Source organism: Triticum dicoccoides, chromosome 2A (genome assembly GCF_002162155.2).
Source record: "Triticum dicoccoides isolate Atlit2015 ecotype Zavitan chromosome 2A, WEW_v2.0, whole genome shotgun sequence".
NCBI lineage: Eukaryota > Viridiplantae > Streptophyta > Magnoliopsida > Poales > Poaceae > Triticum > Triticum dicoccoides.
In genome coordinates, this window is record NC_041382.1 from 369,840,196 (window position 1) to 369,865,380 (window position 25,185).

The following is a 25,185-nucleotide window of genomic DNA, read 5'->3' on the forward strand; positions in this document are numbered from 1 at the left end:
GCCGTGATCCCGTACTCGCCTATGTTGCAAAACTACTACGAGTGGTGAGCAATCCTCCCACTCAGGGGCTTAGCCGCGATACCGTACTCGCCTTAGTTACAAAACTACTCTGAGTGGAGAGCAATCCTCCCAATCGAGGGCTTATCCGCGATCCCGTACTCTCTTAAGTTACAAAACTACTCTGAGTGGAGAGCAATCCTCCCACTCGGGGGCTTAGCCCTGATCCCGTATTCACCTAAGTTTCAAAAATACTCCAAGTGGAGAGCAATTCTTCCACTTGGGGGCTTAGCCGCGATCCCGTAATCGCCCGAGTTACAAAATTACCCCGATTGGAGAGCAATCCTCCCACTTGAGGGCTTAGTTGCGACCCCGTACTCGCCTAAGTTTCAAAATATACTCTGAGTGTAGAACAACCTTCTCACTCGGAATCTTGGTAACGCACCTTGATCTGCGGCACAAGTACAACATCTGGCTGCCTTCAGAGCTGCACCACAAGTACAATGTATGCTTGCACTCGGAGCTACACCACAAGTACAACCTTCTCACTCAGAGCTACACCACAAGTACAACCTCTGGCCGCCCTCGGAGCTGCGCCACAAGTACAATGTCTGGTTGCACTCAGAGCTGCACCAAAAGTGCAACGTCTGGTTGCACTCGGAGCTGCACCACAAGTACAATGTCTACTTCTAGTAAAGAACGACCCTCTCACTCGGGGATTCAGTCATGATTCCCAATTTGCTCGAGTCAGGAAATCTTAAGGTGATAAAGACAAAGCAACTGCATTCAAAAGAAAAACCAAGTTCGGATAAATCCATGAAGGTTCAAAACCACCGGTAGAAGTATTCGAGCGTCAAGCCCGAAAGAGTTTAAATGATTACAGGATCACTCGGCATTACGAGGCAAATAAAATCAAGTTGTAAAGTTTTCACTCGGCAGGAGTAGGACTTGATGGCTCGACGAAGCTGTCAAGGTCGATGCTGTCTGCAATGCGAGTTGTGGCGTCAATGAAGGTCTCCATGAAATATTGTAATTGAAGCTTCTTGGTATTGTCAACCTTGAGAGCCGCCAGCTTCTCTTCCTTGACTTCCTTGCAATGGACCCGGACCAGCAACAGAGCCATGTTAGCACCACAGCGGGCAGATGACTTTTTCCACGCCTGCACTCATTCAGGGATGCCGTTGAGTCGAGTCATTAGTGACTCGAGGTCATTCTGGAACGTCGCACCAGGCTAGAGCTCCGTGTTGATCCACGACACCACTATTTTCAGTCGGCCAAGGTAGTTCAAAACACTAGCGAGATGAGATTCCAGCCGCAGTACATTCATAGCAGCCTCGTCCTTGATGGGGAAGTTCATGGGGTCTAAGCTTGTCTCGATCCGCCCGGTCACTTCCTCAAAGTTATGACAAAATTCTGCACAAACAAAAGGGTGTTGAGGTGACAGAGACACAATGAAAAAGTTCTTTGCAGTTAGTCGGATAAAGAAAGGTACCTTCAAGCATGAGGAACATTTTCTTGGCAAGACCTCCCAGATAAGCTTCCAGTTTGTCCTTCTTCCGAGTGAGATCGCCGACTCTGTCTGTCAAGGCCACCTTCTCCTCCTTCAGCTACACAACTTCATTCTTGGCTTCGTCGACGGCAGTTTCTAGCTTGGCGTTTTCTTCTTCTAACTTGCCGACTGAAGCCAACTTCTTGTCAACAAGTTCAGTTTTCTCCCGCGCCGTCTTCTGTGCCGCTGCGAGGTCAAGGTCCTTCTGCTCCAGAGTCTGCTTCATTTTGTCTAAAGAAATAACATTCTTTAGATAAGCTTGGAGTTGATGATTTTAACTATGCACATTTTTTCGAGTGGAATCACTCGGTTTAAAGGTTGCAAGAGAAAGATGGAAAGACTAACAGTCGACAGAATTGTTACTTCCCATGATGGCTGCTTCGTCCTAGGCCTTCTACAAATTCTCCTTGGCCAGCTCCAGATCGAAGTTGAGTTGAATTTGTTTCCTCTCCAGTTCAGCAAACTGGGCCCCAAGCTTACAAGATTTCTGCAGTCAACGAACAAGACACGTCAGTCGATAGAAACAAAGACCGATGGCTTCCGAGTGATAAGATGCAAGTTCAAGTTATTACGACAAAAAGAGTTCTAAGACTACTGCCGAATCAAACATTCAACAGTGGTCTTGGGGACTACACCCAGTGGGTGCACTTGGCGTGCACCCACTGGTCGAACTGCCCACTCGCCATGGCCTGTCAAGCCTGAGTGGAAGGACTAAAACGACAACAACATTTGTTCTCAGACAACCGCCGATTACCTGTAGTCGACCAAAGTCTCGGGGACTCCCCCACTGGCTCGGAGTTCACTCGACACGATCCGTCCAAGACCGAGTGAATATGCTACAAACAAACAAGTTCTAAGGCTCCCGTGGTGAATTAACACTTTGGAAAGACCCCCACCGAATCAAACATTTGACAGCGGTCTCGCGAACTACACCCAGTGGGTGCACGTGCCCCCATTGGTTCAAGAGTTCACTCGACATAGCCTGGTCGATTCAACTAAAAAAGCTAAAAAGCAAAAGAAGACACCCACTGGGTGAATAGATGCAAGGTGCAAATTCATGATAGATGCACATAAGGTTTGAAAACGCTCATCCACGGACATCTTACGAATAGTAAAGCATCATTTTTCAAGTACCATATCCTAACCGAGCAAAGATCAAGCTGAAGACCAATCGGAAATCAACTCACCTGGACGTTGGTTTGAAGGGCAGAGCTGGCATCGTAGGTAGCCTTGCTGGCCTCGTGCACCACCTTCATTAGCTCAATCATTAGGCCTGCTTGGCATATAGCTTCCTTAGCAACGGCCACTAGGTCCTCCGGGACATGATGAGTAACGAAAAGCGAGGTTTGTGGAGCAGTCGGGGCAACCAGGGGAGCTGAAGTCTGCAGTTGCACGTTCGGAGCCGGGGCCTGAGCAGTCGATACCGAAGGATGATTAGTCGACACATGATCGGCAAAAGAAAGAGAAGCCCGAATTGGATCTTCGGATTGCTTGACGACTTGTTCTGGTGGTGAAGTCGAGTGAGACACTTTGCTGGTAGGTTGCTCAAAGTCCTGCCCCTTCTCCCTATATTCTTCGGTGGCATGTCTTCATGGTCATCATCGTCTGGAAGTTCAATAACATTTGGCGGCGCGATGAAACACTCGACCATAAGAGTTCAGTCGACTGACATGACAATTGACAAAGTGAGGGCATGGCTATTGATTTATACCCGCTCGAGAAGTGGCCGCATTTGCAGTCTCCTCGTCATCTTGCTCCTTATCGATATCCATGGACGTCCCAGAAGAAGCAACACTAAAAGGTTCCAAAACCCACTCGGTCAAGCAAGCGGATGAGTTGACAAAAACAGAGAAGACGGAGAGGAGAAACAAACACTTACGTGGAAGCAACAGGGACATCCACCATGATATTGGGCAGGGCCTTCCGAGGTTTCGGCGGGACGACCTTGGGCTGTTTTGCAGCATTCTTCGATGGCTCTGGAGTCAAGGTCCGAGTGCACTTTGGGCCTTTCCCACTCAGTGGAACAGCTTCGCCACGTCCGCCCATAGGATCCTGTGACTACTTGGAGCATCGTTCAGAATGGGCTGGCGAGTCGACCTCCTCACTACTACCAGAGTCCTCGTCACCTTCCTCGATGTCCTCTTCACTATCGTTTGCATATTGGTGATCTTCTTCTTCGTCATCACTTGCGACTCCTTCTAGGTATTGCCCTCCATTCGGCATCAAGTACAACTTGGTGATAACCTACAAGACACAAATTTCAAGTATCAGTCAGATTCAAGAACAATCGTAGATCGAAAGAAAAAACACTTGGTAATTAAGCTCAACCTCATCTTGGGCATTGTCAGCATCGAATGGCAGGATTCTTCTAGACCCCTGGGGTTTTCCTTGTTGCTTGTGATGCTCCTGAGCCACTGGGCCACCGTCTTCTCATAAAATTCCTCCGGGTGAACTCGAGCAGTGATAGAGGCTAAGGTGTCCTGATGTTTCGATGATATGGTGGCTATCGTTTTCTGTGGGAGTCGACCTTGACGATCCGACTACGAACGTGCGAGACGTCGCGCCTTAGCAATCGCTAAACCAACTTCCGAGGGTTATTGACCACGCCGGAGCACGATCAACCTGACCACGAGGGTCTGTTTCGTGCGAGCAAACGAAGAACAAGCAAGAAACTGAGATTGCAATCGGGATATTTTGAATATAAGATGAAAGCTTTATTGATCAAGGTGGGGTTCTGTGACGTCTTGGTCTGGTCGTTGGACACAAACGAAGTACGCGAAGTTGCAGCTATGGTGAACTTTTAATCTAAACAAAACCCCCAAACTCTAAACGACGCCCTAAGGGCTGTATATATGGAGGAAGACGGGGGAATTTCGTGGCCCTTGAGGGTGGGGTCCGAAACCAACCCTAACTCTTGTTTCCCCACACATACGGACTCTAAAAATAGCCTATACTTAAGTATTTCGAAATTACATGGGCCTGGCCCATTAATAAGGTGACGCAACACCTAGAATAGCCTATGGACGAATATTATGAAGTGGCATCTTGTATATTTCGTCCAAGGCGTCATGCACTCCTTATGGCGGCTTCAAAGTCCTGAAATCATCACTTGTAACTCCGTTCTTGATCCCCTTGCGCATGCCATCAACTCCATGCGTGTTCTTGCTCCAATGTTCATCCTTCTCCAAGCTAGGCCCTTCATTTGTAAGCAAAACAAATGTATCCAATTTAGGCAGCATCATAATCTCATGAACATTAGGATCATTACCAAGAAACGAAAGTACCTGGTAATTTAATTGACGTGCGCGAGCTCTAGTAATTGGTCCAGTATATGTAACAGTAGGGGCTGTGGGTGTAACAATGGTATTGATGTCCTCATCATCATCCCCTTCTTGAAATGAAGTCGTCCTCGACGGAAGCGCATCTTCCTCACCCAAATAAGGCTTCAAATCTGCAATGTTAAAAGTGGGACTAACCCCAAAATCTACAGGTAGCTCAAGTTTATATGCATTATCATTTATTTTCTCTAACACCTTAAAAGGACCATCAGCACGTGGCATTAGCTTTGATTTGCGCAGATTAGGAAATCTATCTTTATGCAAATGTAACCAAACAAGATCTCCAGGCGCAAACGCAACATGTTTTCTACCCTTATCTCCAGCAAGTTTATATTTAGCATTCATACGCTCAATGTTTTCCTTAGTTAACTCATGCATTTTTAAAATCAATTCATAACGTTCTTTAGCATCAAAATTAACCTTCTCTGAAGATGGAAGAGGCAACAAATCAATAGGTGCACGAGGTAGGAAACCATACACAATTTCAAAAGGGCACATCTTAGTAGTAGAATGCAATGAACGATTATAAGCAAATTCAATATGAGGCAAGCATTCTTCCCACATTTTCTTGTTATTCTTCAAAACAGCCCTAAACATAGTAGACAATGTTCTATTGACTACTTCAGTTTGTCCATCAGTTTGGGGGTGACAAGTAGTACTAAAAAGCAGCTTAGTCCCCAACTTAGCCCATAAACATCTCCAAAAGTGGCTAAGAAATTTAGTATCACGATCTCAAACAATAGTATTTGGCACACCATGTAAGCGAATAATTTCACGAAAGAACAAATCAGCAACATTAACAGCATCATCGCTTTTATGACATGGTATAAAGTGTGCCATTTTCGAGAACCTATCCACGATAACAAATATGCTATCCCTCCCCTTCTTTGTTCGAGGTAAACCTAAAACAAAGTCCATAGATATATCCTCCCAAGGAACACTAGGTACAGGCAAAGGCATATATAAACCATGAGGATTGAGTCGTGACTTAGCTCTTTGACATGTAGTGCAGCGAGCAACAAAACGCTCAACATCCCGTCTCATCTTTGGCCAAAAGAAATGTGTAGCAAGTATATCCTCCGTCTTCTTGACGCCAAAGTGTCCCATTAATCCTCCTCCATGCGCCTCCTGCAACAACAAAAGATGAACGGAGCTAGCTGGAATGCATAGCTTGTTAGCACGAAACACAAATCCATCGTTAAGAACGAACTTGTTCCAAGTTCTCCCTTCCTTACAATTATGTAATACATCTTTAAATTCAGCATCATGAACATATTGATCTTTGATGGTGTCCAAACCAAATATTTTAAAGTCAAGTTGTGAAAGCATAGTATAACGACGAGACAAGGCATCAACAATAACATTTTCTTTTCCCTTCTTGTGTTTAATGACATAAGGGAAAGTCTCAATGAATTCAACCCATTTAGCATGTCTACGGTTCAGTTTTGCTTGACTTTTAATGTGTTTCAAAGATTCATGATCAGAATGTATAACAAATTCCTTGGGCCATAAATAATGTTGCCATGTTTCTAAGGTCCGAACAAGAGCATATAATTCTTTATCATAAGTAGAATAGTTCAGACTAGGCCCACTGAATTTTTCAGAAAAGTATGCAACAGGTTTTCCATCTTGTAATAACACACCTCCTAATCCAATTCCACTAGCATCACATTCAAGCTCAAAAGTCTTATTGAAATTAGGAAGTTGGAGTAAAGGAGCATGTGTCAACTTATCTTTCAATACCGTGAAGGCTTCTTCCTGTGCGGTACCCCAAACAAAAGGCACATCCTTCTTTGTAAGCTCGTTGAGAGGTGCAACAATGGTGCTGAAATCTCTCACAAAACGCCTATAGAAACCAGCGAGGCCAAGGAAACTCCTCACTTGTGTGACCGTTTTGGGCTGGGGCCAACTCTCAATACTTCAATCTTGGCTTTATCAACTTCAATTCCCTGTGGAGTAACAACATAGCCAAGAAAATATACTCGGTCGGTGCAAAAGGTGCACTTTCCAAGGTTTCCAAACAAACGTGCATCACGTAGAGCAATAAAAACAGCACGTAAATGTTCCAAATGTTCCTCCAAAGATTTGCTATAAATCAATATGTCATCAAAGTAAACTACCACAAATCGTCCAATGAAAGCACGTAAAACTTCGTTCATTAACCTCATGAAAGTACTAGGTGCATTAGTTAACCCAAAAGGCATGACTAACCACTCATATAATCCAAACTTAGTTTTAAATGCTGTTTTCCATTCATCACCCAATTTCATACGAATTTGATGGTATCCACTACGCAAATCAACTTTGGAGAATATTGTAGAGCCACTCAATTCATCAAGCATATCATCTAGCCTAGGAATAGGATGACGATAACGAATAGTAATATTATTAATGCCTCTACAATCAACGCACATACGCGACGTACCATCCTTTTTCGGCACTAAAATGATAGGAACAACACAAGGACTAAGGGATTCGCGTATATAACCTTTGTCGAGCAGTTCTTGTACTTGACGCATAATCTCCTTCGTCTCCTCTGGATTGGTACGGTATGGTGCACGGTTGGGTAGCGAAGCACCGGGAATTAAGTCAATTTGATGCTCAATCCCTCGAATAGGTGGTAATCCCAGTGGCACGTCTTGTGGAAAAACGTCAGCGAACTCCTGCAAAATGTTAGTGACAGCAGGGGCAAAGAGGAAGGTACGTCCTCGAATGAAAATAATGCCTCTTTGCACACAAAAGCATAGCAAACAGATTTGCTAAAATCTAGCTCATCAATATCAGATTTGGTGGCAAGTAAACATGCACTTTTCAATTTAATTTCAGAAACAATAGTAGATGGTTTATTATTAGGCTTCATTTGGTGCTCAAATTCTTTTGCCACAATCTGATTTTCACTCTTATTTGTCTCCTATTTTGCTTTATTAGCTCTATTAATATCATCTTTCAAAATCGAATCAGGAGTCATAGGAAGCAAAGTAATATTTTTATCGTTATGAACAAGAGTATACTGATTGTTTCTACCATGGTGTACAGAATTTTTATCAAATTGCCATGGTCTACCAAGTAATAAGGAACATGCTTGCATAGGTACCACATCACAATCAACATAATCAGCATATGTAGAGATACTAAAATGCACACGAACAGTACGTGTTACCTTAACCTTGCCGCTGTTGTTGAACCATTGGATGTAGTAAGGATGTGGATGTGGTCTTGTGGTGAGAGATAGCTTCTCCACCATCTCCATGCTAGCCAAGTTATTGCAGCTCCCTTCATCTATGATCACGCGAACAGAACGTTCCTTCACAACTCCCTTTGTATGGAACAAATTATGCCTCTGATTTTGCTCAGCTTGTGTAACCTACACACTCAAAACACGTTGAGCAACTAAACATTCATACCTGTCAGCATCTTCAGGAGCCATGTATTGCGTCTCATGATCAGAATCGTCTCCACCGTGTTCTTCACGTGTAATAAGAGCCAAAGTCTCCTCATCATAGTCACTAGCGGACTCATACCCACCATCCTCAGTAACAATCATCACACGCTTAGATGGGCATTCTCTCGCATAATGACCTCCACCCTTGCAACGTCGACAAATAATATCATGTGTTTGCCCTGTTGATGCCATGGATGAAGAAGAGCTCTTTGCAGGCCCAGAAGGTGTGCTCTTGGCAGATAGTGGTAATTGTGCCTGCTTTATTGTATCATGGTTGGAGGTGGCAGCCGACGGAGGCGCCGGTGTAGCAGAACGTGTGGAAGTAGATGATGCACGTGGTGTCCATGATGAAGGTCGACCTGCAGAAAAGTTAGTCCACGCCAATGCCTGTCGATCCTGCACTTCACGTTCAGCTTTACAAGCAAGATGGAATAAAAGAGTGATATTAGTGTACTCCCTATACTCTAGAATCGTCTGAATCTCTCTATTTAATCCACCCATAAAACGTGCAAGCATAGCTTCATTCTCCTCAACAATACCACATCTAATCATGCCAGTTTGTAATTCCTGATAATATTCTTCTACAGAATTTTTTCCCTGTCTTAAGCGCTGCAATTTTTGAAGTAATTCACGTTGATAATATGGTGGAACCCAACGAGTACGCATATCAGTTTTCAAAGCAGCCCAAGTAGCCGGAATAGGATATAATCTACAATGCTCAGACCACCAAACACATGCAAAACTAGTGAATGCACAAACAGCAGCAGGAACACGTCTCTCCTCGGGATATTGTAAACATGTAAATCGTTGTTCAGTTTCTAACTCCCAAGTAAGATATATATCAGGAACATATCTACCCTCAAATGGTGGAATATTCAATTTTAGTTTAGGGAGATGGTCATGATCTCGTACCTGAGGGTGAGCCCTACCATTGCCTTTATTTGCATGTGGACGACCTGGTGGTTGCTGTGCTGGTGGTGGCACGTAGTTCTGATTTTGATCAACCTCATCCTCATAATCTCCCACATAATCATCCTCCTCCACCTCAGCAGTAGGAGCCACAGAAGTATCAACAGCAGCACCAGCAGTTTGGCCCGACTGAAGAGGGACACGGCTCGCTCGGCGGAGGGCTGTTTCCCGACGTGGAGGTAGTCGATGTTGTTGCTGTTGTTGCAGAGGTGCGGCAGGAGCAGCCGGTGGTGGTGGTGGAAAACGCGAAAGCAATTCAGCAAACTTGTTATCGAGCTTTGTTTCAAACGTCTTCTCCATGCCATCTATCTTCTCCATGGCCTCTTCAAATCTGTTTATCACATCTTGCACCTGTCCACTCATCATTTGCTGAAACGTATCATGAAGCTCCTTGTTCGTCAAGTTCTCCCAGTCAGTCTCGTCGGCTTGTGATCCTGGCATGGTTAGCAGCAATAGAAACACACAAGAATATGATCCTACAGACTACTAACAAGTAGTGGTGGTGGCGGGTGTCACAAATCCGTCAAGCAAATCTCAAATTCTTACCAGTTCTTACCCAGCAGCAGGTGGTGATCGGCAACCGTTGTAGTCAAAACTTCTCAAAAGCTTGGATAGAGCGATTGCCAGGGAGAGTCAAACGCACGACGTAGATGTATGTGGAGCTGGGAAGGCTTATAGTTGTCACATCCCTAGCTTTACCCTGGCCTTGGACTAGCTTGGTTACTGCATCATGTTTAAATTCAAATGAAATTTGAATTGAGGAATTTTCAAAAGCCTCAGAAAACCTCTAAAAATAACCAACATTTAATTCTTCTCAAATGAATCCAAGAAAATGTTCCTGTTATTCTATAGAAATATTGGTAAGAGGTAAAATTCAAACCAATATTTTTGGAGTCACAGAAATATTTGTTTTGGCCATTTGAATTAATTCAATAACTAATTGCATTGGATTTATATTTTATATATAATTAATATATGTCCAATAATTCTGGAACATTTTATGTGGTTTGGTATATTTTAGTTCTAGCCACATAATTATTTTCAGGATTTTATAAAATGGTTTAGTATTTTTACTAAACCAAAACAAAACAGAACAAAATAGAAAACAGAGATATAAAATAGAAAGCAGAGAGAGAGAAGGAATCTCACCTGGGCTTACCTGGCGGCCCAAGTGGCCGGCCCAGCCCACCACCACAGCCTCCCTGTCGTCTTCCTCCCTGGACAGGAGGACGAGCGCGTGCCCGCCGCGCGCTGGCCACGCGCCTCGCCAGCTCCTGCTTACCGCTCTCCCCCGACGCTCTGGACGCCCTGGACGTCGACACGCGGCCTCCCCGGCCGCCCCTCACTCTCTCCCGAGCTCTCCCCCTCCTCTGTTCCTCTCTCCCTCTCGTGCCGAGCGCAGCCGTCGCCACCGACGCCGTTCGCCGCGGCCACCGGCCACCCCTCGCCTCGCCGATGCCTCCAGAAGAACCGCCGCGCCTTCTTCTTCGTCTCCACCAACCCATGTGACGCCGGAAGCCTCGGAGCGCCGTCCCCGACGCCTTCTTCCTCCTCGGGCCACCGAGATCGCCGGCGACCTCCCGTCGTCACCAGCCCCTCCCCGAGCCCACTGACCACCCCTGCGGACTCGACGTGAGCTCCTCTTCGTTTCCCCTCCGTATTTTCGTTCAATTTCGTGCCGTATCCATCGTCTCCGCCGAGCCCGAGAGCCCATTGCCGCCGGCCATGAGGTCGCCGTGGCTAGAGCTCACGCGCGTCACGTCCAAGCATACCACCATGCTCAGCACCACGCCAGGATCCCAAAACCCTAGTCTATCGCTCCTGTGGCGCACCGTAGCCACCGCCCGCGCCTCACCCGAACTCCGGCCGCCGCCGTCGTCATGATTGCCGTCGCCTCCGGCCACCTTAGCTTCTCCCGTCCGCCCTGTTAGATGCGCGCGAGTCTGGGCATCCCGTAGAGCCCCTCCGCCGCTCTTTTGGTCATCGGAGGGCGAATCCCGGCGCTCTCCGCCGTCCCTGGCCTCGCCGGCGACGAGCCGCGGGTCAACTCCGGCGAGTTGACCCGGGTTTGACCCCCCTCTCTCTCACTGACATGCGGGCCCCGCCCGGCTAATCAAGTTAGGTTAGTATTAACTAAGTTAGATTAGTTAGTTAGACACTGACACTCGGGACCCACCGGTCAGGGGTTGACCGGGCTGTGCCACGTTGACCTGCTGACGTCATCGTGACGTCAGTATGACGCAGTAATATTTTCTGGATTTTTTTTATATAATTCAGGAAATTTCAGAAAATGCCTAAAACTTCTAAAAATCATAGAAAATTAACCGTAACTCCAAATTAAATAAATTATATATGAAAAATTATCAGAAAAATTCAAGGAATCCATCTGTACCATTTTCATGCATGTTAGAACAACTTATAGCTGCTGTTTAGCACAAATCAATTACATGGCATTTGAATAATCACATATGGAGTTTGAATTTGAATCTTGGATTCAAACCAACTTCATTTAATCTGGTTTTAGTTGCATTAGCCCAAAACACATTCATTTTGCCATGTCATGATCATGCATCATATTGTGCATTGCATTGATTGTGTTCCCTTCTGTGTTGCCGGTATTTGTCCCCTCTCGATAGACGTGATACCGATGATGTGATCGTTGACACTGATGAAGACACAATGTTATCTTCAGAAGTGCCAGGCAAGAAAAACCCCCTTGTTCATTCCGATACAATCCTACTCTCTCGCCCCTGCTCTCTTTTACTGCATTAGGACAACATCGATTCATCTGTTACTTGCTGCGGTAGCTGAACCCCTTTATCCTCTGCATGACCTGTCATTCCACAGTAAATAGATGAAACCCACTAGCATGAGTAGGAGTTGTTTGAGCCCTGATGTGCCTACTCATTTATGTTTGTTTGTCATGCCTGCTACTGCTTAGAGTTGAGTCAGGTCTGATTCATCCGGGATGGATCAGAGGTGTGTGAACATGTCCTACGGTGTGTGAGCTAAGCGTGTGAACACGATTTGGTAAAGGTAGCGGTGAGAGGCCATGTAGGAGTACATGGTGGGTTGTCTCATTGCAGCCGTCCTCAGGAACTGAGTTCTGTGTTTGTGATCCATGATTCAGCTACTACCACGCATTGGGCCCGAAACCAATGGACCCTCTCGGCTTCTTAATCACCCTTGTCCTCTGTCCAGGAGTTGCAAGTAGTTTCTGGTGTTTGTAGTATGCTGGAGGCCGTGCGCAGCGCTGACTTTAGGGGTGGGCTGTGATGCGGTAGGCACGTGGCCGGGTAAACCGGGCGCCCGTTTGGTGTCACGGAACCCTGTACACATCGTTTGGGGCTGTGAGCGAAACTCCGGCCGGATCTCCACATGGATGGAACCCGAATAGGCGATAAACCTGGACTAGAGACTTGAGTGTTTAGGCAGGCCGTGGCCGACACCCACGTTGGGCTTCCGCTTGAAGGTTGCCGAGTACATGTCGTGTAAACGGCGGTAAGTGGTGAGAGCGTGTGTGAAGAAGTACACCCCTGCAGGGTTAATATGATCTATTCGAATAGCCGTGTCCGCGGAAAAGGACTTTTGGGTTGCTTATATCAGTTCATAGACAAGTGAAAGTGGATACTCTAAAATACGCAAGATAAGCGTGAGTGCTATGGATGGCGTTCTCGTAGGGAGACGGGAGCGGATCCATAGTGGTGTATTGATATGGTGAATATGTGGACTCGTGTGCGCCACCTCAAAAGAGTCGCTTGCAGTCGTAGTTCAGAATAGCCACCGAGTCAAAGCTGGCTTGCTGCAGTTAAACCCCACCATCCCTTTGTTGATAATGATGCATATGGAGATAGTTCTGATGTAAGTCTTGCTGGGTACATTTGTACTCACGTTTGCCTATTTTATGTTTTTGCAGAGAGACTTCGGTCTCACTAGTAGTTTCGCGTGGACTTCGACGTTTAGCTTGATACCTCAGCTACGATCTTGTGCCCTCGGCAGGATCTGATAGATAGTCAGGCTTCTCAGCCTTTTTCATTTATAGATGTCTGTACTCAGACATGATAGCTTCCGCTTGTGCTTTGATTGTATGCTCTGAGTGTTGGATCATGAGACCCATGTTTGTAATATCTCGCTCCTCGGAGCCTATTGAATAAATTACTTGAGTTGTAGAGTCATGTTGTGATGCCATGTTGTATCTGCACATATCGAGCATATTGTGTGTATGTTGTTGAAATGCTTGGTATGTGTGGGATCTGACTATCTAGTTGTTTATCCTTAGTAGCCTCTCTTACCGGGAAATGTCTCCTAGTGTTTCCACTGGGCCATGGTAGCTTGCTACTGCTCCGGAACACTTAGGCTGGCCGGCATGTGTCCTTCTTCGTTCCTGTGTCTGTCCCTTCGGGGAAATGTCACGCGATGAATACCGGAGTCCTGTTAGCCCGCTACAGCCCGGTTCACCGGAGTCCTGCTAGCCCAGTGCTACAGCCTGGATTCACTCGCTGATGACCGACACGTTCGATGCTGGGTCATGGATGCCTGTCCCTGTAAGTCTGTGCCACTTTGGGTTTACGACTAGCCATGTCAGCCCGGGCTCCTTATCATATGGATGCTAGCGACACTGTCATATACGTGTGCCAAAAGGCGCAAACGGTCCCGGGCAAAGGTAAGGCGACACCCGTGGGAATACCGTGCGTGAGGCCGCAAAGTGATATGAGGTGTTACATGCTAGATCGATGTGGCATTGAGTCGGGGTCCTGACAGCGTGGGTATCAGAGCTTGACTGCCTGTAGGATTACCAAGCCAAACTGGTCGAAGTTGAGTCTAGAAATTCTTAGTTATATAAGGGAATTGATTGTGGGATGGAACGTAAGGCTCTTTTTACTCCTTATACCTCATGACCTTCTGATCTGAGTCATCATCTTCTCTTCTACGGGGATTAAGAACTAGGCTATCTCTTCTTTCTATCAGGATCACGTATTACTAATCCGTAGACTTATAAGATTGTTGGTTTAAGCCTCAGTTCAGTTTCTACCTCTGTATGTTAATTATTGATCTCGAGACCTTGATATTGTGCTTCTGAGTGGTTATGCCACCATTTTGTGAATGTCTCAAATCTTTTCTGAGCATTTACAGCCGTTATGCTGTCCGAGTCATTCCAGGTTTCTAAATAGTCTGAAGCAATTTGCAAAATCCTTTCCCTCTGGTTTCGATGTTCCTTTATGCCAGCTCAATCACACTAATTGTTGAGTTGAGGTAATTTATTGCCCTGACATATATGTTGGAGCTATTATTATGACCCTAGGTGTCTTAGGGGATCACCTAGTAATTTAGCCATGATTGGTGTCCCAGTGTGATGATTCTGGCCTTTATCCTTGAAAGCATTCCGTGATGCTACTTAGTAATAGGTATTCTGTTCCTGGGTTCTTGAACCCGAGATTCACTCCACCTACTTCGTGTTGATAGTAATTGTTAGTGCCTTCAGGATATTAGTAACCTTTGCGATAGTCCTTGAAGTCCGTGGTATCTTCTTCTTCCAAATACCATGAACTACTTATGGCAGAAGTTCCTCGTTGAACTGAAATATCACAACAGGATTATTCTTGAGGAGTTCTCCATTCATAAATCGTGACTCTGCCAGTTCTACCTTTCTGCATGGGTTATCCGGAAGAATTATGTTGAACTCGGTTCGACATACTAATTTATGCATCCACAACTCAGAAAGTTATATGTTCCTTTGAGTTGTCCCTCTTTAGTTGTCTTCTGACCCTCGTCTATCAATTGATAGTCAAGAGTATGCGTGCATTCGTTCGTCGATGCCTATTACCCTTGTGGTCCGCCAAGCCATTCTATTTCAGAATGAATAGGAGAAACAAACTCCAGTACCTCTTCCATATCCAGGATTGGGTCAAAGAAGTCGTACTCCGCAGATCAAATTGCTAATCTTGCTTTTGCTCTGTTCTACCTTGGAGTATTACCATCTTATATCGGGATTGTTATAGGAATTGCACACCATCCTATGAAATCTTGGTACAGTGATACTTCTTGCCATCATTGTTCATTCCTCGGTTCCTGTGGTATTGTCACCGGAATGCCGACAAATGAATCATGGTGTGTGAAATCAATACTCCCAGCAACCTCGTTGCTTGGTAGTTAAAGGATAATAATTTCATTCTTAGCATGTTTGTTTTTGAATCATCCTTCTAAGACTGATCGTGCTACCTAGTCCTTATTTCGGTGCACCCTTTGATTGATGAGTTAGGATCTTGTCAAGTCCTCACTCATTTGATCATATCGTCTTGCCCTCAAAAGCGAGATTGTTCTCGAGCTTAGTAACATCCCGGTGGTTCGTGATTTTCCGAATATCTTCTCGAAAGTATCACCAGGCTGTCACCTAACTGTTATGTTGAGCTCGTGATCAAGTTGGTTTCTTGTGAACCACCTTCTCTCCAAGAATCGGTGTTAGATATCCCTGAGCTAGTTGGTTAAGCTAGACAACAACTTGGAGAGTTGGAAGATAAAAGCTTGCCGACTTAGTTCGTTCCAAAGGGATATTCTTGTGTAGTGTGTGTTGAAGAAAGATGATATCTTCATCGATTGGTCCTTGTGATCAGTTGCTGGACCTATTGTATTATCAATCCTTTGATTTGAGTGTGGGCTATCGTCAAATCAAATCAGTACCAATGATGCTCGTAATGTTGTCTTATTCGTGGTTGATCCCTCGAGCATACGCCATTACATCTTTGGTCTGACCAATGCTATCACTTGTTCACTTAACTATGGAATTCCTTTTAAAAGGAAACCCAGATGAATTGTTGTTGAGCCCATTGACAACATCCTTATCTCCTCCATAATTTTGCTGAACATTAAGCTAGTGTTGGAAACTTTTGAAAGCATTTGTTCATGCTAGCTCATGAAGCATATGTTCGGATGTAAGGAGTGACTTCCTCTAGTTCATGTGCATTTGATGCAAGTTGCCGCCGTGGACTCGAGAAAGTCAATGTTGCTTCCTCTGGAATCATCGCAAGTCAGTCATGCACACGTGCGAAGTATTCTGTGGTCTGGAGACTTGCAACCTTCATTCCATATGTGTATCCTAGCACACCAAGCCACTGACTGATTTGTTCAAGGAGAAGGAGTATCTTCATATGAGCTAATCCGGACTTATGAAAGAACTTCGATATCCTCGCTGATGGTTCCCAACCAGAACTCGGTAGTGTTTTATTGTAAGACTACCAGGTGGGCATGCTTGTCTGGGACAACGTGTTCACATGTTTGTAGCAGAACCAGCTCATGTTTTGGAGCTTGCTATCGTAGTTCATCTCCCGAGAATCCCGCAACGTCATCTCGTCGATTTGTGTTGCAAACTTTCATTTTTCTTCCTAGACTCGATGGGTCTGGAATATTCTGACACCAACCAGATCTGAATATCAGGCAGATATGATGGTTGGAACATTTCCCCAAGGACTATAATATTGGTTCCTCGATAACCGGTAAAGTGGATGTCGTGGCCAACACACCCAACCGGAAGACCTGTTATTATAATATCTTGATTGAGGAAGTTGGCCACCTCCCCTAAGGATTTCGTAGGATTTACTCCCTAGCTGCCCCTATGGATTTTTGTGTTCCCGAAGTCCGACCTTTTACTTGATGTTTTAGATATCAAACCATATCTATGAATGGGTTATATTAGCACATCAAGGAGAACATTAGAAGCGGAGTGCTAAATGTCTCTCGGTCGATCATCCAGATTTCGTTCCCTTGGCCTCGCTAAGGTGAAATCTGAGAAAGTGTTATCCTCCTTTGCATGAACATCGTCCATCGCTATTCATCATGGTAGTATGTTGTGCTGTCGGCACCCTTGACACGGATGTTGATAAAACCTTGATGATTGTGGAAATGCTCAAGTTCTTGAGAGCACGCACAAGCGCTACGTGTTATCATCGGCACTAACTGGGATTCCTCTCAGTTTCCTCGGTTATGCTATGACCTTTTGAACAGTGAATTCACTCTCTGTTGTTGGGTTCTTCCCCAGTTACCAGAATCATTCCCAGCATTTGCATTTTGTTCCCAGCTTGCACCGCCAATGTGCCATTCTACCATGGGTCTCTTCCATTTCCGGTGATAAGCAAATTCATCCATTACGTTGTCTTCAACAAGGTAATCCACATCATCCAAGTCCGAGTATGCCATTCTACCGACCCCCTCCAAACGATCGCTCGAGAATTGCCTTAGGCTGGTTTAAAGAGTTTCAATGATCTCTGAATCAAAAGTAATTCTTTTTGCCACTTAAGGGGATATCTCTACGAGTCACCTTCCCTAAGGTGTATCGTTATGGTATCATGGCAACTCAACTCCTCGCTACGTTGACAATCGTTTACCACCTTCTTAGGTGTGGAATTGTTGTCTACCTAGTGAACCTTCGTCATCTGCCTCACTCCATTCTTATGGATGTGTGCTTCGTCCCTCAGCTCGAGAGATGTTGCTATGTCTCATTCCGTGAGTTAATCCTGAGTTGTTCGACCTCCGAGAAGAACGATTCTTTTAGAGTTTTTCCTTTCCTCTCGTTGTCATGTTAGTTGGAGTTCTCAGAGCAAAACTTCGAGAAAATGATGGTGAACAAATCAATGTTCAGTTGAAGTGCAACCTGGATCGTGAAGATTATACTAGTTGCGTTTACCTTTCACCTTACCCTACGCTTGAATCTCGAGACGAGATTCTTGTTTAGTGGGGGTGAGTTGTCACATCCCTAGCTTTACCCTGGCCTTGGACTAGCTTGGTTACTGCATCATGTTTAAATTCAAATGAAATTTGAATTGAGGAATTTTCAAAAGCCTCAGAAAACCTCTAAAAATAACCAACATTTAATTCTTCTCAAATGAATCCAAGAAAATGTTCCTGTTATTCTATAGAAATATTGGTAAGAGGTAAAATTCAAACCAATATTTTTGGAGTCACAGAAATATTTGTTTTGGCCATTTGAATTAATTCAATAACTAATTGCATTGGATTTATATTTTATATATAATTAATATATGTCCAATAATTCTGGAACATTTTAAGTGGTTTGGTATATTTTAGTTCTAGCCACATAATTATTTTCAGGATTTTATAAAATGGTTTAGTATTTTTACTAAACCAAAACAAAACAGAACAAAATAGAAAACAGAAATATAAAACAGAAAGCAGAGAGAGAGAAGGAATCTCACCTGGGCTTACCTGGCGGCCCAAGTGGCCGGCCCAGCCCACCACCACAGCCTCCCTGTCGTCTTCCTCCCTGGACAGGAGGACGAGCGCGTGCCCGCCGCGCGCTGGCCACGCGCCTCGCCAGCTCCTGCTTACCGCTCTCCCCCGACGCTCTGGACGCCCTGGACGTCGACACGCGGCCTCCCCGACCGCCCCTCACTCTCTCCCGAGCTCTCCCCCTCCTCTGTTCCTCTCTCCCTCTCGTGCCGAGCGCAGCCGTCGCCACCGACGCCGTTCGCCGCGGCCACCGGCCACCCCTCGCCTCGCCGATGCCTCCAGAAGAACCGTCGCGCCTTCTTCTTCGTCTCCACCAACCCATGTGACGCCGGAAGCCTCGGAGCGCCGTCCCCGACGTCTTCTTCCTCCTCGGGCCACCGAGATCGCCGGCGACCTCCCGTCGTCACCAGCCCCTCCCCGAGCCCACTGACCACCCCTGCGGACTCGACGTGAGCTCCTCTTCGTTTCCCCTCCGTATTTTCGTTCAATTTCGTGCCGTATCCATCGTCTCCGCCGAGCCCGAGAGCCCATTGCCGCCGGCCACGAGGTCGCCGTGGCTAGAGCTCACGCGCGTCACGTCCAAGCACACCACCATGCTCAGCACCACGCCAGGATCCCAAAACCCTAGTCTATCGCTCCTGTGGCGCACCGTAGCCACCGCCCGCGCCTCACCCGAACTCCGGCCGCCGCCGTCGTCATGATTGCCGTCGCCTCCGGCCACCTTAGCTTCTCCCGTCCGCCCTGTTAGATGCGCGCGAGTCTGGGCATCCCGTAGAGCCCCTCCGCCGCTCTTTTGGTCATCGGAGGGCGAATCCCGGCGCTCTCCGCCGTCCCTGGCCTCGCCGGCGACGAGCCGCGGGTCAACTCCGGCGAGTTGACCCGGGTTTGACCCCCCTCTCTCTCACTGACATGCGGGCCCCGCCCGGCTAATCAAGTTAGGTTAGTATTAACTAAGTTAGATTAGTTAGTTAGACACTGACACTCGGGACCCACCGGTCAGGGGTTGACCGGGCTGTGCCACGTTGACCTGCTGACGTCATCGTGACGTCAGTATGACGCAGTAATATTTTCTGGATTTTTTTATATAATTCAGGAAATTTCAGAAAATGCCTAAAACTTCTAAAAATCATAGAAAATTAACCGTAACTCCAAATTAAATAAATTATATATGAAAAATTATCAGAAAAATTCAAGGAATCCATCTGTACCATTTTCATGCATGTTAGAACAACTTATAGCTGCTGTCTAGCACAAATCAATTACATGGCATTTGAATAATCACATATGGAGTTTGAATTTGAATCTTGGATTCAAACCAACTTCATTTAATCTGGTTTTAGTTGCATTAGCCCAAAACACATTCATTTTGCCATGTCATGATCATGCATCATATTGTGCATTGCATTGATTGTGTTCCCTTCTGTGTTGCCGGTATTTGTCCCCTCTCGATAGACGTGATACCGATGATGTGATCGTTGACACTGATGAAGACACAATGTTATCTTCAGAAGTGCCAGGCAAGCAAAACCCCCTTGTTCATTCCGATACAATCCTACTCTCTCGCCCCTGCTCTCTTTTACTGCATTAGGACAACATCGATTCATCTGTTACTTGCTGCGGTAGCTGAACCCCTTTATCCTCTGCATGACCTGTCATTCCACAGTAAATAGATGAAACCCACTAGCATGAGTAGGAGTTGTTTGAGCCCTGATGTGCCTACTCATTTATGTTTGTTTGTCATGCCTGCTACTGCTTAGAGTTGAGTCAGGTCTGATTCATCCGGGATGGATCAGAGGTGTGTGAACATGTCCTACGGTGTGTGAGCTAAGCGTGTGAACACGATTTGGTAAAGGTAGCGGTGAGAGGCCATGTAGGAGTACATGGTGGGTTGTCTCATTGCAGCCGTCCTCAGGAACTGAGTTCTGTGTTTGTGATCCATGATTCAGCTACTACCACGCATTGGGCCCGAAACCAATGGACCCTCTCGGCTTCTTAATCACCCTTGTCCTCTGTCCAGGAGTTGCAAGTAGTTTCTGGTGTTTGTAGTATGCTGGAGGCCGTGCGCAGCGCTGACCGTAGGGGTGGGCTGTGATGCGGTAGGCACGTGGCCGGGTAAACCGGGCGCCCGTTTGGTGTCACAGAACCCTGTACACATCGTTTGGGGCTGTGAGCGAAACTCCGGCCGGATCTCCTCATGGATGGAACCCGAATAGGCGATAAACCTGGACTAGAGACTTGAGTGTTTAGGCAGGCCGTGGCCGACACCCACGTTGGGCTTCCGCTTGAAGGTTGCCGAGTACATGTCGTGTAAACGGCGGTAAGTGGTGAGAGCGTGTGTGAAGAAGTACACCCCTGCAGGGTTAATATGATCTATTCGAATAGCCGTGTCCGCGGAAAAGGACTTCTGGGTTGCTTATATCAGTTCATAGACAAGTGAAAGTGGATACTCTAAAATACGCAAGATAAGCGTGAGTGCTATGGATGGCGTTCTCGTAGGGAGACGGGAGCAGATCCATAGTGGTGTATTGATATGGTGAATATGTGGACTCGTGTGCGCCATCTCAAAAGAGTCGCTTGCAGTCGTAGTTCAGAATAGCCACCGAGTCAAAGCTGGCTTGCTGCAGTTAAACCCCACCATCCCTTTGTTGATAATGATGCATATGGAGATAGTTCTGATGTAAGTCTTGCTGGGTACATTTGTACTCACGTTTGCCTATTTTATGTTTTTGCAGAGAGACTTCGGTCTCACTAGTAGTTTCGCGTGGACTTCGACGTTTAGCTTGATACCTCAGCTACGATCTTGTGCCCTCGGCAGGATCTGATAGATAGTCAGGCTTCTCAGCCTTTTTCATTTATAGATGTCTGTACTCAGACATGATAGCTTCCGCTTGTGCTTTGATTGTATGCTCTGAGTGTTGGGTCATGAGACCCATGTTTGTAATATCTCGCTCCTCGGAGCCTATTGAATAAATTACTTGAGTTGTAGAGTCATGTTGTGATGCCATGTTGTATCTGCACATATCAAGCATATTGTGTGTATGTTGTTGAAATGCTTGGTATGTGTGGGATCTGACTATCTAGTTGTTTATCCTTAGTAGCCTCTCTTACCGGGAAATGTCTCCTAGTGTTTCCACTGGGCCATGGTAGTTTGCTACTGCTCCGGAACACTTAGGCTGGCCGGCATGTGTCCTTCTTCGTTCCTGTGTCTGTCCCTTCGGGGAAATGTCATGCGATGAATACCGGAGTCCTGTTAGCCCGCTACAGCCCGGTTCACCGGAGTCCTGCTAGCCCAGTGCTACAGCCTGGATTCACTCGCTGATGACCGACACGTTCGATGCTGGGTCATGGATGCCTGTCCCTGTAAGTCTGTGCCACTTTGGGTTTACGACTAGCCATGTCAGCCCGGGCTCCTTATCATATGGATGCTAGCGACACTGTCATATACGTGTGCCAAAAGGCGCAAACGGTCCCGGGCAAAGGTAAGGCGACACCCGTGGGAATACCGTGCGTGAGGCCGCAAAGTGATATGAGGTGTTACATGCTAGATCGATGTGGCATTGAGTCGGGGTCCTGACAATAGTATGGTAGCAAAAAGGGTCAGCAATAATCAATTCAGAGATGCAAAGTTGAATAAACGCTCAACGACGGTACTGTGCTGGTCCTAGGCTAGACCGTGCTAGAGACGCGAGCCTAGAACACTAACAAAATCACGGCGCTGCACGTAAATAAGGGAAAAGCACACTCTGGAACTCTTTTTTTTCGCTCTTTTTTTTGCGCTCCTTTTTTTGCGCTCCTCTTTTTTTTTACGAAAAATCACTATAATGGCGAGTGTCTCAAAACTCTTCCCTCGTCAAACTGATAGGATGGGCACGAAATTTTTTGTTCACTTTTTTTCGGAAATTAGGGCAGCGACGACGAAAATGTGCGACAAAAAATCACTATGATGACACGTGGCTCAAAAGACCCAGAAAAGCCTAAAAATAGGATAGGGAAAAAAATTTGCCCGTGAAAATTTTGGCCTAAAAACTGCCCGGGGGTCTCCAGACTATTTTTTTTCGAGACCTACGCAGGCAAGGAAACACGAATCAGAATTTAGATTGATCTCAAGAACAAACCTAATATGAGAAGAACTCGGATTGGTGGTGGATATATGGTTGTGGTATATGGCAGCGGTGGTGGTATATGGTAGCGGTGGTGGTATATGGATACAGATTGGTGGTGGTATATGGATACGGATTGGTGGTGGTATATGGATATGGATTTAGAGCGGTGGCGGATAAGCAAAAGTGGTAGATGGGCGATGATGATGGTGCGGCGGCGGCGTGACAACTTATGACCAGAACTCGAAACTCTAAAAGACTAGACTCTAAGACCAGCAACTTGACACGATGATGCAACCGCAAATTCAACAAAGCAAAAACCCTAAAATGATTATGCAAAGGCTCATATTGGTTCGGATATGATGAACTAACCCTAATTTTTTTTCTGGCTTTTTCGTGGACTGTAGGTATGAAGAACAGACTCGATCTATTCTACGAAAAACTGTAAAATCTCACCGAGCAACCTGGAAATCTGATACCACTTGATAGAGGCTAAGGTGTCCAGATGTTTCGATGAGATGGTGGCTATCGTTTTCTGTGGGAGTCGACCTTGACGATCCGACTACGAACGTGCGAGACGTCGCGCCTTAGCAATCGCTAAACCAACTTCCGAGGGTTATTGACCACGCCGGAGCACGATCAACCTGACCACGAGGGTCTGTTTCCTGCGAGCAAACAAAGAACAAGCAAGAAACTGAGATTGCAATCGGGATATTGCGAATATAAGATGAAAGCTTTATTGATCAAGGTGGGGTTCTGTCACGTCTTGGTCTGGTCGTTGGACACAAACGAAGTACGCGAAGTTGTAGCTATGGCGAACTTTTAATCTAAACAAAACCCCCAAACTCTAAACGACGCCCTAAGGGCTGTATATATGGAGGAAGAGGGGGGAATTTCGTGGCCCTTGAGGGTGGGGTCCGAAACCAACCCTAACTCTTGTTTCCCCACACATACGGACTCTAAAAATAGCCTATACTTAAGTATTTCGAAACTACATGGGCCTGGCCCATTAATAAGGTGACGCAGCACCTAGAATAGCCTATGGACGAATATTATGAAGTGGCATCTTGTATATTTCGTCCAAGGCTTCATGCACTCCTTATGGCGGCTTCAAAGTCCTGAAATCATCACTTGTAACTCCGTTCTTGATCCCCTTGCGCATGCCATCAACTCCATGCGTGTTCTTGCTCGAATGTTCATCCTTCTCCAAGCTAGGCCCTTCATTTGTAAGCAAAACAAATGTATCCAATTTAGGCAGCATCATAATCTCATGAACATTAGAATCATTACCAAGAAATGAAAGTACCTGATAATTTAATTGACGTGCGCGAGCTCTAGTAATTGGTCCAGTATATGTAATAATAGTGGCTGTGGGTGTAAGAATGGTATTGATGTCCTCATCAAGCAGTGTCTCCTAGACCTGAATACATCCGCATGGGGTGGTCTCAGGCCTGCAGGGTTTTGGATGCGTCGACTGAGGAATACGTCCAATAGAAACATGCCAGTCACTCCACAATTGACCAGTGCAACGACTTCTTCGACTAACATTCACACCTCCCCTTTCTCCTCTTTCGTTAGTACAAGAGAACGAGGGGTGCAGAGTCTCTCCAGAGGGAAAGGAGGAAGACAGGTCGACTATCGAGGAGTCAGAACATCTTTGCAGTCGAACCAAGTCGACTGCCACCCTCTGACAGACTTGGGAAAGGTCATAGGGGGAAACGTGCTCCTACCCCTCATCTGGATTCCTAAACCCCCACACATCTAGATCACGTGTGTCCTATCGTCAGTCGGGTTGGCCTTCTTTACTGACTAAGATCGACAAGTGAGATATGTTTGAACAAACCCCAATGCGGCTGGCACCCGAGGAAGTTCTCACACATAGAAACAAATGCAGCGAGATATGAGCTGGTGCTGGGAGGAAAATGATGGATCTGGGCACCTAAGAAATTCAGAAAACCCTGGAAAAACGGATGCGGATGTAGGGAGAAACCGTAGACAACATGGGTGGTGAGGAGGACACACTCACCCTCTTCCAGCTGTGGCTCGGGTTCCTTCCCCGGCAGCCTCCAGGACCCGTGAGAATCAAGCCCTCATCGGCGAGATCCTCCAATTCCTCTTGCTAGACTGTTGAGCGGATCCAGTCCCCCTGGATCCAATCGGGTGGCAGGCTGGAGCGCGACGACGTCCCCCGAGCCATCTTCTTGCCTTTCGCCGCTGCCGTCGCCTTCTTCACGCACTCCAGGGCCGCGATCTTGTCCATCCCCATGGCGGAGGAGATGTTGAGAGTAGAGGAGGACGAGGTGGAGAAGGCGGGGAGAGGAGAACCGAATGAGAGACACTGTACACTACATCGTCCCGGGCGCTATTTATGGGACCGCTTCCGTGACTGACCTGTAGGCCCCGGTGATCTTATCACATCCCGCAATAGGCGCTTGCCCGATACATGGCAGAAAAGCTAGCGTGGAGATCGAGACATCCCTGTCTTTTTGCTCCGTTTACTGTGGCACGCCCCGTCCCGTGCGCTTCTCCAAATTTTCTAATCTCGTGAGA